Source organism: Ursus maritimus (genome assembly GCF_017311325.1).
Source record: "Ursus maritimus isolate PB19 chromosome X unlocalized genomic scaffold, ASM1731132v1 scaffold_X4, whole genome shotgun sequence".
In the NCBI taxonomy this organism is placed as follows: Eukaryota; Metazoa; Chordata; class Mammalia; order Carnivora; family Ursidae; genus Ursus; species Ursus maritimus.
In genome coordinates, this window is record NW_024423322.1 from 35,148 (window position 1) to 48,410 (window position 13,263).

A 13,263-nucleotide genomic window follows, 5' to 3' on the forward strand; every position below is an offset into this window, starting at 1 on the left:
TGAATGGCAGTTTTTCTATGGGTTAGCCCTGGGGGCAGCTTGAGAAGATCACGATTATTATGATAGTCATACCTTGCCGTGCTGTATCACCTTTCTTCTGAGAAGTTGAAAACATTTTACAAGTGGTAATTAGGCTTCCAACCCCACAGGAGGATAGATATTATTATAGGAGCTGCTTTTAAGGACGAGTAACCTGAATCAGCTTTGACAGCTGCTGAAGCACCAGACCCTAGTCCCAGAGTTTTTGGTCCCATTCCCTTGTCCATCCTCTGGGTAGAGTCCAATGTCTACCCCTGAGGAGGTTCCCAGTGAACATTTGGATCCAGAAGAGAAAGCTGAGGCAAGAGAAGCTTGTCTGATGTTCCCTGAGCTACCCAGCTAGTAGAGGTACAGGAACAAAGAGGCAACTGGGGGTCCTACTGAAACTGCAGCCCACACACTGCGAAGAAGAGGGACTTGTCAGTGGCCAGACTGCTAGCACCATCTTAATTACTGGTGACCTCCCCATAAACAGGCATTAAGACTGAGATCGTTTGTCAGTTAAGATAGTTCAACAACAGATACTGTTGCCCTTTCAAAAACTTCACCTACAGAGACCAGGCAGGTTGCTCAGAGTCCAGAGTCTTGAGGGCATGTGCTACTTTGGTGAGGCCCCAATGAGTCCCAGAGCTGACCCACTGCTGACCCACCAGGTCATGAGGCCTGCCCAGCCCAGGGAACAGAACACCAATACACAAACCAATTGTCAATGTAATCTTTTGCTCTGACAAGCCAAATTGCCGAGGGGAGCTTATAAGCCTGTCCATGGGAATATAAGAGAAGAACTGGACTACCCCAAGGCCTCATCTCACCACTCTTCATGAAGTGGGTGTATCCAGACTGCCTCAGCTTCCCTGGAGGCTCAGGCCTGTATGCTACTGGTACTCTTATGGAAATCAATATCAAAATATCCAGGGGCACCTGGGTGGCTCAGTTGGTTGAGCGCCTGCCTTCGGCTCAGGTCATGATCCCAGGATCCTGGGACTGAGCCCTGTGTCAGGCTCCCACCTAAGCGGGGAGCCTGCTTCTCCCTCTCCCTCTGTCTGCCGCTCCCCCTGCTTGTGCACATGCTCTCTCTGTGTTGAATTAGTAAATAAAATCTTTAAAAAACATCAGAATATCCAGGTGTCCCCCTTGTCCTCTCTCCAGCAAGTGCAGAAGACACTGCTGCCAATCTGCTGCCAATCTCAGACCCTCGCTCCGGGTCCCACTCCTAGCAAAGGCCCACAGCTTCACTGGCCTGATGTACAGACCCATGAGTGACCCAGACATTGAGGAAAGACTCTGGGCCATAGACAGGTTGATGCCCTCATCATCTCCCCTAGCAAACTTTGACTTGCCACCAAATTTCAGGGCCATCTTATTATAGACTCTCAACATTCCTTACACAAAGGCATGGAATGGCTCAGGATTGAGAAAGCATGACCCCAAATAAGCCAGAAAGCACACCCATGTGGCTTTGGAGTGGGTACATGTTACAGTGCCCCAGAAGCATCAGTGTATGGTTTTGAAGACTACCTTGGATTTGTAACACCCTTCTGTTGAGTTGGCCTCTTGTCCAATTCAACATTCACATTGGCTCCAACGTGATGGGGTGGAGGGCAGGCTTCTGAAGAGCAGGGCTGTGAAGGAAAGAATCCTGGTACATTCAGACACTTTGGTCATGGAGTGCCTGGGTTAGGGGTGCTCCATGACCAACTTGGCAACTTCTTCAGCCAGGGGACGCAAGGTGCCAGCTGAAGGCTGACACTCTCTCAACCCGAAATTCTCCACTCTAAGTTCCCCGAAGTCCACACCCTGAATTCCACCAATTAGAAAACCACTGGAGTCCCCAGGACTCCACTTGCAAAATGCACCCCTTGCTTCCTGATAGGGCCCTTTGTTTCTGGGTACTTTAAGTTGACCTGGGTAAGTGTGTAGTCTTTCTGTTCCTGAGATCTCCCCGGGAGGTGGTTGGAGTCTGGACAGGGGTGCAGTAGAATACATAGCTGGATTTGGGGGCTCGAGGAACTTGGGGTGGAGGTTATGAGCAATGGAAGAAACCAAGAAGGTAATATATATGGTTCTGCTTGGATTTGCAGCTGCCCCTGGTCTTCTTCAAGAGCCCAGAAGGAGCCCCTCTTCATCATGGAGGTGTCCCTGAGGACTTGCAAACTGCACCTACAGAGAGATAAGAGGAAGGGAAGGCAGTCCCAAAGCTCCACTGGCCCCCTTGTCACAAAGGGTGGTCCTGGAAACAAGTGAGTCAGCATCCTTTCTAGAGCAAGCTTCCCAGTGAAGGAAGAAGGGACTATTTCCTATTGGACGATGGAGTGGGCAGACTGTGTCTGAGCCCACAGAACCACCACAATATCCCTGTGCTATCCTCCCTGGAGCTCTGCTGTCGCCAGGGGCTCCAGGAAGGCTTCCCAGGAGGGCAGGGAGGCTCCTGGGATCCCCTCCTCCAGTGAGATGTGCCTGGAAAGCCCAGGTCAAGTACATGTGGCCAGGCCTCTTGGACAGACAGAAGAAACATGCCTGTGAAGGTCACCAGCCAGCTGTCCACACAATTCCCTTCTCTCCTTCCCTGTGTCCTGTTCTCATTCCTGCATCTCCACTCACTGCTTGTCTTTTGTCCTTTGTGCTTCCACATTGACTTTCTATCACTTTTCTCTGGCACCCTCTGCCCTTACTAATAAGATGCCCCTCCTTCCCCATGTCTTCTCCTGATGCACCCCTTTGGCTGGGGCAGCCTGCAACCTTCTTTGCTCCTTCTGTCACCCTCAGCTAACGTCTTCTCTGAAGCATCCACTTTGTGTCAGGTGCTGTGGGAAACACTGCTAACACATAGTGTTGTATGTGATAAGCTTCCAGGACAGGAGAACCGCTGAGCTGAACCTGAAAGGACACAGAAGATTTCCAGCCAGGAAGAGAAGAAAGGGGATTGCAGGCAGAAGGAACAATGCTTGCAAAGGCACAGAAGTCAGCAAGTGGAGGCAGGTGGACCTTTCAGGAGAAAAATGTCCTCTATGTTCATTCTCTGTGGAGTCTCTGGAACACCCTCCCTTCAGGTACGCCCTCTAATCTGGGCTCTGAGAGCTCATCGCAAAAATGTTTTCCCCAGACTGACTCCTGGAACAGAACTGAGGCCGTGCTAGATTCTGTGTATAAACACAGCATACAGAACCAGGCAATGTGAAACAGCATCTCAGTGAGATTGTTCCATACATTTCTAATACAGGTAGATTGCTTTGTCTCAGTCTCCAATCTATCCTGGGATCCTGTGGCCTCCTAAAATGATTGTTTTCTCTGGCTCAATGTACAGCACGCTCCCCCCACCCAGGCCTACTTGCAAGCTTAGGCCTATGGGCAGTGAGGACTCAGCTCAAGAAGCCTGCTCAGGGAGTGCTCATGAAATGAATGCATGAGTCAGACCGTCCCAAGATCCCTTCCAAAAAAGCAGGCCTCCCTCCCCCATGCCTCAAACTGGGCCCCTAACATCTGCCAGAGCAATGATTTATTATTCTTCAGTTTGTAGTAACTGCAGGCATGATCTATATACTCCCACTCTCCCTTTTTCCTACCACATTCTCCAGGTCATTGACACGCTGAGGGTTTTAGAGTCTTGTTATAGAGTAAGTTATACCATGTTTGCACATGACCATCCATTTGAGATGGGCCATCCATTTGCTAACTGATTGTCAAAGGAAAAAAACACTGCATCAATCAATTTACATGTGGATTGTAAGACATAAACTGATTCAACAACATTAAAATGTGGGGAAGAACGTACATCTTAGATGCTTAGTAATAATAGCTCCTTCTTACTGACTACCTACTTTGAGCCAGTCATTTTATATACAGATGACACCTTGTATAAACTTTGTTAGGGGTTGAATTATGCTCTGCCTAAAATTATGCTAAACTACTAATCCCTAGGACCAGGGATTATGACCTTATTTGGAAATAGGATCCTTGCAGATGTACTCAAGTTCAGATGAGGTCATTAGAGTGGTCCATAATGAATCTGACTGGTGTCCTCATAAAAAGAGGGAAAGTTTGGGGTGCCTATGTGGCTCATTCGTTAAGCATCTGCCTTCGGCTCAGGGCGTGATCCCAGGGTCCTGGGATCGAGCCCCGCATCAGTCTCCCTGCCCCACTGGGAGCCTGCTTCTTCCTCTCCCACTCCCCCTTGCTTGTGTTCCCTCTCTTGCTGGGTGTCTCTCTCTCTCTGTCAAATAAATAAATAAAATCTTAAAAAACAGAAGAGGGAAAGTTGGACATACACATATACAGAGGGAAAACAGCCATGTGAGAAGGAAGAGACTGGGGTGATGTGACCACCAGCCAAGGAAAACTTGGGGACACCAGATACTGGAAGAGGCAAGAATAGAACCTCCTCCAGAGCCTTCAGAGGGAGCATGGACCTACCAACATCTTGATTGTGGACTATGAGCATCCATAAATGTGAAAGAAGAAATCCCCCCACATCCACTTTGTGGTACCTTGGTAGGCAGTCCTAGGAAATGAGTACGATCTCACATCAAGGCTCAGAGGCTGTACCGTTTTATCTTCCCCATTTTACAGAAGAGGAAACTGAAAGCCAGATACTGGACCAGCTCATGTGTCATTTCCCAACCCCACTGGGTCACCATCTATCCTGAAATGGAGATGAGGAGCAGTGGGCTCTAAGACAGAGGGTATAAGGATAAACTTTCCACCTGGAGGTGAGTGTTGGAACTATGGCCACTGAAGGCTGCTCTGGGGTTCAGGCATGGCCCCTGCTCTCCCATTCACCTGTCCAGTCTGGTCCCCTTCCCTCCCAGCCGGCTGGGTAACCCAAAGTTCTCCTGTAGGCTCACTCCCCCGGGCAGGCTGGACGTGAGGCACACAGCAGGCCAGCAGTTCAAAATACACACCCACTGGGTCTAAGGACTCTCACTGCATCCCCACAAGGAGAGTTTCTGAAGGGGTCTTGGAGAAGACCCTTTATCTGAGTGCTAGGTAGGTGTGACTTTGCCCCTGGATGCTGTCTTGTGGATGTCCCTTGGTGTCACACCCCATACTTGTTCATGAAGAGCCCTATGGCAGCTGCNAGTGATATCTGCCAGAGAAGAGGGCAGGCAAGAGCCAGGCAGGAAGTCAGCCCCTTGCCAAGGAGGCTGAAGTTCAGAGCAGGCTTTGTCATGGCTGAGGGATGGGGACTTCTCAGAGAAGCAAGACCATGGCTGAGATGCCTCACACCAGTCTGTTGGGGGCAGGCTCAAGGCATCTAGAGAACATCAGATCTTCCTGCTAATGGTCAGAGGATCTCCTGTCTGGTCTGCCCCACCCTGGCCACAACTGCCGGGGACCTGGGTGATGTGTGGCAGCACAGACACCACGCAGAGAACCTTGCACCCTGGACATGCCTCCCTGAGGGTCCCTTGTGCTGGGGTTGGGGGCGACCTGAGGGCTACATCCCAGCAGTCCATGAGGGCCTGGATCAAACATCATCTCACACCCTCCAAGTCCGTTCCCTCCAAGGACAGCATGCAGTGTCCCTGCTTCCATCCTGGAGTGCCCCAGGGGCTCTGGTCCTGGGACGTGGGCCAGGAGCACCCGGCTCATGATGTCGCCCAGGCTCCAGCTCACCTCGGTCTCGTCTGCACTCCTATGAGCCTCCCCTGCTCCGGCCAGGGCTGTCCAGATGGGATCTGGTGGGCGTGCGCCTCCTTCCACATCTCCTGGGGCGGCCGACCCTCTGCACAGCCTGCCGCCTGGGAACCCGAAGCCCCCTCCTGCTCGGCTGCTTTCAAACTCCTCATTTGAGTCTGGGGGTGTCTGGGGTGTGTGTGGGAGTGTCCCAGGGACCACCTGTGCCCTCTGCTAGTCTCTCCTCAGCTCCAACGGCCCGATTGCAGACACCGGGGTTCCAGCTGGCTCTGGGGATGGGTGACAGGTACACACCCCCTCTCTGGCTCTGTCTGAGGAAGCGAAGCCTCAGAGTCACCTTCACAAGGCCATCAGTTTAATCAAACATTTAGTATTACATGGGGAATTATTAGAAAATAACTCATAATCATAGTGATTTGTCACACAGTCACATGGCAATGATTATTATTTACCAACTTCTAGGAGACTCACCAAGATGCTACATCAAGTCATGCCAGCTCTACGTGAACCACAGCAATGGTGCAAGGGCCTTTCCCCCCTACATTGTCAAGTGAAGGTAATTGCTTATGAACATCAGCACTGGGGACTGAGAGGTTGGCAGTGGGGAGAGAGGAGGACAAAGCGCGAAGCTTTGCAGACTGAAGCAAGGTTCAGGAGAGACTGGGCAGTGTGGGCAGCAAGGGAGATGGGGGCTGCCAGCTGGGCCCCAGGTGGAGGACACCCCCTTTCCAGCATGGCCACTTGGATGCCTGTCCTGAGCCTTGCTGGACATTATGGTTCTCAGGAGACTGATGGGTGCAGCTCTGGTCCCTAGAGAGTATGGATAGTATCCCACCAATTCCTGCAGGCAGCTTCCTGTGGAGCAGCTTCTTTTTTGAACACCTCCCCCCTGCCTTGCACCTTAAGGGTGCAGAATCGAGTCTCACACCTAAAAAGCATATGTGCATGACTTAAGTCCCTGAGTATTTGAACAGAGTGGACTGTGCTCTGTGATCTCATGGTGTGGTAATGAAACCCATGGCTCCTGAGGCTTTTTCTATAGAAACAGCCGCATGCACCTTCTTATGCCCCCAACTTCATGGTCAACATTCTCCAACTGTCAGGACCCAGTTCTCCATCCTTGTCACTCATTTTTTCTTACTGGGGTGAAAATGATGCTTGAACCTACAAGGAGGAAAGTGGGGAGAGGTGTACACTGTCCTCATGAGTGGTCTTGTCTTTGCAACTCAGCTGCAGGCTCTGTGTATGACCCATTTGGGCACCTGCAATTGTCCTGAGGGGTGGTATAGTCGGAGGGACCACAGAGTGGCCAAGACCCCTGGGAGCAAAGGGGCAGGGATGTGCCCTTTTTATTTCCAACCCAGGATGTCACATCACATGCAGTCATTATGTCCACTTAATGTCCTCCAATCTGTGATAGTTTCTTAGTAATTCCAGTTTCATTGAGACTGTATTACTTCCCTAATGCTAATGTTAACAAATCACCACAAACTTAATGGTACAACACAAATTTATTAGTGGAACAACACAAATGTATTCTGCAACAGTTCTGGAAGTCAGAAGTCCAAAAATAGTCTCACTGGGCTAAAATCAACTTGTCAGTAGGGCTGTGATCCTTTTGGAAGTCTCTAGGGAGAAATGTGTTTTCATGACTTTTTCAGCATCCAGAGGGTGACCATGATCTTTGACTCATAGACATTTCCTCCATCTTCAAAGCCAGCAATGGGCAGTTGAGGCTTTCTCACATGGCCTCCCTCTTCCACATTTGGACCATTGTATTAACATTGGGTCCACCTGGATTATCTTGAACAATCTCCTTATCTTAAGGTCAATTGATTAGAAATTTTAATTCCATCTTCAACTTTAATTCCACTTTTATGTGTTACTTAACATATTCCAGCTCCGGACATTAGGATGTGTATATCTCTGGGAGGCCAGTGTTCTGCTTATATCAATGGCGTTGACATTTCTGAGGAGTACTGGTCCAGTTTTGGTAGAATGTCCCTCAGTCTGAATGTGTCTGATGTCTTCTCATGATTAGGCTGGCCTTTGGCATTATCATGGAGGACAGCACAGAGGGGAAGAGCCCTTCTCGTTGCAAGTACAGTATCTCCAACACCTCGAGATGCAAGGAACAGTATGTACAAAGGCAAGAAAGTCATCAGTATTCTGGCGATGGGGAGAAATCCTAGTGGTTGGAGTGGTTGGGGTTTGAAAATAACCTTGCAAACCATTTTGGCTACCCCCTTCCTACTCTGTCTAGGGAAGTCTCATCAAGGTCATTGGTGAATATGAGTGTGCTCTCCAGACCATACCCAGGAACGAATAGGCATGTGCTGTGTGAACTAGCTATTTGTAAAACCTTTTGTGGCCCAACCCAAACCCAAGGATATGTGAGTCCTTGACTGTAGCAACTTGTAGATCCAAGCCAACAGGAAAGAGGAGCAGAGCATAGGGGTGAAGGCCATAGCTGTCTGCTGGCAGGAGAGTGTTCAGTCAGCCATAGGTGTTTGGAATCCTGCTACACTGACTTCCCCAGAATACCAGGAGCACAAATCAGGGACTGGACAAGGGGTCTCCAGAGTCCCCATTAAGCTCAGTTGCTTACCTTGTCCATGATCCAATAATTAGAGGATGGTGGAAAGCATTCAGACTTTGCCTGTTTGGGTAGTTGTGGGAGTTAGAAATGCCAAGGGGGGTTAGGGAAGAGAAGCTCCAAATACTAGGACCTTTTAGCTGGCAGTTCTTTATTCATTCTCAAAATGAGTGGTGAGCATGTACTATGTGCCAGGCACTGCTCAAGGCCCTAAGGATACAGCATTGAACAAATTCGCTGCCTCTGTAGTGCTTATAATCTAGTGTGTGTAAGGGTGTAGACTTGAACCATGAAATAAAGTAAAAGGTGTAGTAGGTTGAATAGTGATCAATGCTATGGAAACAAATTGAATCCACAGAACTGAATAAGGAGTGCTGGGGTTGGAGTGGGAGGAGGGATTGCAATTTAGGATCAGGTACTCATAGAAGGACTCATGGAAAAGGTGACATTGAGGGAGAAATTTGAGGATGTCTCAGGAGGAATATTGGCAGCCTGACAAAAGCAAATGCCCAGAGGAGAACAACACATGCAGTAGCTCAGGGCCCTGCAACACAGAGTAAGAGGCAGAGCGCTAGAGAGGCTAGTTCCGACAGCCTGATCCTCCCAGCCAAGGGTAACCTTGCAGCAAGCTCAGTGACACTGGTACAGTGAACTGGCTTGTTGCATTCAGGTTTTTATCCTAGGTTTCTGACTTGACCTAGGGGATAGGGAGTAAATGCAGGTCTAAACATCCAGGGACCATTCTCCCAGGATAAAGGGAAAGGCAGACATATTGACTTGGAGTAGGCAAGGCTGTTGGCCTCTGTTGTGGCATCACTATGGTAGGCAGGGTAAGGGGGCCTTTCTTGAGCAGACTGGGTACAGAACAAAGCAAACACCTTTCTGCTGATGCCTAGAGCTCTTGTCACAGAACAGGCCCTGTGCCTTCATGGAGAGTCATTGTCACTTTAACAGAGAGCTGTATTTCCTGTCATTGCAAGTTCACCCCTGCACCAGGACAGAAGCAAGTTCAACTTTTGTGGGAGAAAAGTACCTACTCCTAGGTGGTACTGTGTGCTTCCTAGTACATTCTAAAAGAAGGCATATCACTTCATGTTCTTCCACTGTTGATCAGAGTGTCACTGAACAGAGGATTCAGGTGGTGACACTTCATCCTTCCATTGTAGAGTGCTTCATCAACCTCTCCCCAAATGGTTGCATCCATCAATTATCATGGACTACACCAGTTACACTCCTGGGCTTGCAAATGGTCATTTACTTTTTCCTATCATGCCATGCACTTACCTCACCTAGAATCCTCCAGTAAGAACTCTCCTGCATTTACTACAGCTATTGCACTATCCTGTAGTACAGTTAGTAGAAGAAAAGCAAGATAAAAATTTAATTCTTTCCCTTGGAGGGTCAATTCTCAGAGGAAGAAGTGATTGCCCTTGTTACTTCCAATGGGGTCCAATGAGTGACTTTTATTACATTTTTTATTTTAAAAACGTTTTCAATTTACAAAATTATAAAGATAGTACAGAGAACTCTCACATACCTTGCATCCAGTTTCCCCTCTTGTCATCATCTTATGTTATTATTGTACATTTGTCATAATACAAGAGAGAAGACAAAAACAAGGACACTGGAGGAATCAAAGCCTCTGGCACCTATAGCTACAAGTAATAACACCCAACTCCTAGCTAGATTAACATAAAACGACACAAGGCATAATTATCTGTGTTACTGTTACTCCACACAACACATTCAACTCTAAACCAAAAATTACAAGACACACCAAAAAGCAAGAACATATAGATTTGGACAGACAATATAAGCATCACAACTAGATTCAAATAGGACACATATGTTAGAATTAACAGACTCAAATATGACAACAATTTTGGAATTAACAGACGACATAACATAACTATGTTTAAGATGTAAAGAGGCTCTACTGGAAAAAAAACGTACAACATGGAAAGACAAATGAATAATGTCAAGGAGAGAAATGTTGCATGCAGCGAAATCCACACAATGGGAAATTGGACAGAAGACAAGGGGTGTTTTATTTTCAACAAAATATTTGCCAAGCAAGAGGTGATGAGGGAGAACCTGTATATTTAAGAAGACTTAGGGATGTGAACAATCAAAATGTAGAGAACATATTTTGACACTGATTCAAAGAAACTGCATTGAAAAAGGAGCATATGCTTGCCAGAAAAGTGTGAAAAATAAATACACTTCACTGTATTTATTTAGTTATTTAGTGATAGTCATGGTGGGTTTATGTTTTATAAAAGAGTACTTATCTTTTTGAAATGCATATTAAAGTACTGAGTAATGAAAAGGCACATTTTGGATATATTCTACAGTATTCCAGCACCTGAGATACCAGGTAGGTAGGGGTATATTTGGAACCTGACTGGCCATGGATAGAAGATTGTTGACCCTGGGTGTCAGGTATATGGGGTTCATTATACTATTCCCTACTGTTCACACGTTTGAGACTTTCTGTAATAAAACTTTTTAATTTGTAAATACCACACCATTTAGTTTGAAAACTTAAGTAAAATGGATTATGTTTTTTAGACCAAAAAAATGGCAAATTGTTCCATAGAGAAATAGAAAACCTTAATTGTACATTACAAACTGAAACCATACCATGAGCACAAGCAGCCCTCAAATGTTCCAGGGCAAGGAAGTTTTTGAAGCTAGTTCTAACAAATAGATGGGGAGAACTTAAGTAAACTCTTTCAAACTGGAGAAAAACAAGGGCAATTTTTTCAGTTCACTTTCCCAGGCTAGTGCTCCTGGATGTAAATGGTAGAGGAGAAAGAACCTTGAAAGAACACTTAAGGGGCCCCTGGGTGGCTCAGTCCTTAAGTGTCAGCCTTTGGCTCAGGGCGTGATCCTGGCGTTCTGGGATCGAACCCCACATCAGGCTCCTCTGCTGGGAGCCTGCTTTTTCCTCTGTGGAGGAGCCTGCCTGTGTTCCCTCCCTCGCTGCCTGTCTTTCTCTCTGTCAAATAAATAAATAAATAAATAAATAAATAAATAAATAAAATCTTTAAAAAAAAAAGAAAGAAAGAACACTTAAGCAAAAATCACACATATAGCAGCAACTATTCTAAGTAAATGTATGCATATTCAACATAGTAGTGAATTAGATGGACAATAGGCTGTGCCCAATGAACAGAAATATGCCTTAACATTAGAAAAATCTTTCAACTATATTTATCTACATTAACAAAATAATGAAACGAAAAATATCTGATCCCAAATGGGTAGAGAAAACTCCTTTGAAAGAAATTCAACACTAGTTAATGGAAAAAACTTTGATCAGAACAAGATGAGAAAGGAATTTCCTTTTTCATTTCCGCGCAACTAAAACTTCTCTTATAAAACTGAAGTCTTGAAAAACACACAGAGAATGAGTAACAGTGTCTGAACAGAAAGCCCTGGGGAAAACTGAAGACTGCTGAGCTGGGACCTCTGTTTGGGTTGGGGACTCAGGGAACATCAGGGATATGGGGAGGAAATGTAGGCCGCATGTGTGCAGACGACAGGACTGGTAGGGGAACCAATTTACAACCTCTGCTTCTGCTTCCCTGCACAAATCTGAGGCAGGATCTCAGAGCACACATGATAGTAGCCCTGGGGTAATAACAGGACACAGGGACAGATGGGATGAATGAGGCATTTGAGTCTGGCGTCTGTGCTAATAACCACCTGAAATCATCTTAGTCTAAGGAATATCCGTTCAGAAAATATTTAAATAGATTATAAAGAATCAACCTGAAATACAATAGCGAATATCAAAGCAAATCATTTAATAACAGAAGGTATTTTTCAAAAAGTATATAAGCACTCTACATATATAAATACATAAATATAGATATATAAATACATAATTTAGAAACACATAAAGTGAACATACATGCACATATATATGTCCACGTCCATATCTATGTGATATGTACATAAATGTGTACTTAAATAAAATCTACACATTTTATATATTCATATGTTGTACAAAAAGTAAGAACAGACTGACAGTGTGTTCCTTTTTTTTCTTTTTAAAGATTGTATTAATTTATTTGACAGAGACAGAGAGAGAGGGAACACAAGCAAGGGGAGTGGGAGAGGGAGAAGCAGGCTTCCCACCAAGCAGTGAGCCCCATGCGGGGCTCCATCCCAGGACCCTGGGATCATGACCTGAGCCAAAGGCAAACACTTAACGACTGAACCACCCAGGTGCCCCTGACAGTGTGTTTCTTAAGATGAAGGTGCACGGCAAAGGAAAACCCACTGCAGCGGACCCTGCAAGAGTGGACAACCCTGACACCAGAGGCCCCAACCCCAAACCTCCTGCAGCTGCTCGGCCTCTTCAGTAAACTGAATCTTTAACAGAATGTTTCCGAAGTCTGGCTGCTGGCGAATGGACCCCTGGGGAAGGAGTGCTTCTCCTCTGACCCTGCCCCAGGGCCATGGGCGCCGCAGCTCCACATCGGGCATCTGTCCCGTGACTGCGTGTGTCACACAAGGGTAGAGGAGGGCCTTCTGGGTGTGGACAGAGAGGTCGCACGTCCCAGAACACTGGGGGGCACCGGCCCTGCTGTGTCCCTGCCAGCAGCCCTGAAAGACGAGGACCCGGTGAGCAGGTGAGGCATGAGCCCCCCAAACGATCCCTGAAGTGCTCAAGGATGTCTAAGACTAAGAGCCTTGGGCTAAGGGGCACAGACTCAGGTCTGCGGAGGGCAGAGGCTCAGCCCTGCCAGAGCCCAGGTAAGGAGACCAGGGAGGACCGAGGGACCCCGGCCCTGCACGCTCCCCGCTCCTCCCCAACCTACCCCCTCGCCGGAACCCATCACCGCCCAACGTGCTGGCAGCCCTAGGGGACACCATCCTAAGGGGTCCGGAAGTGATGAGCTCCGACTTCCGCCTGGGAGGGCTGAGAGCAGCGACGACCTCCGCGTGAGGGAGGCGGGATCTCGGTCGGCTGAGGCGAGGCG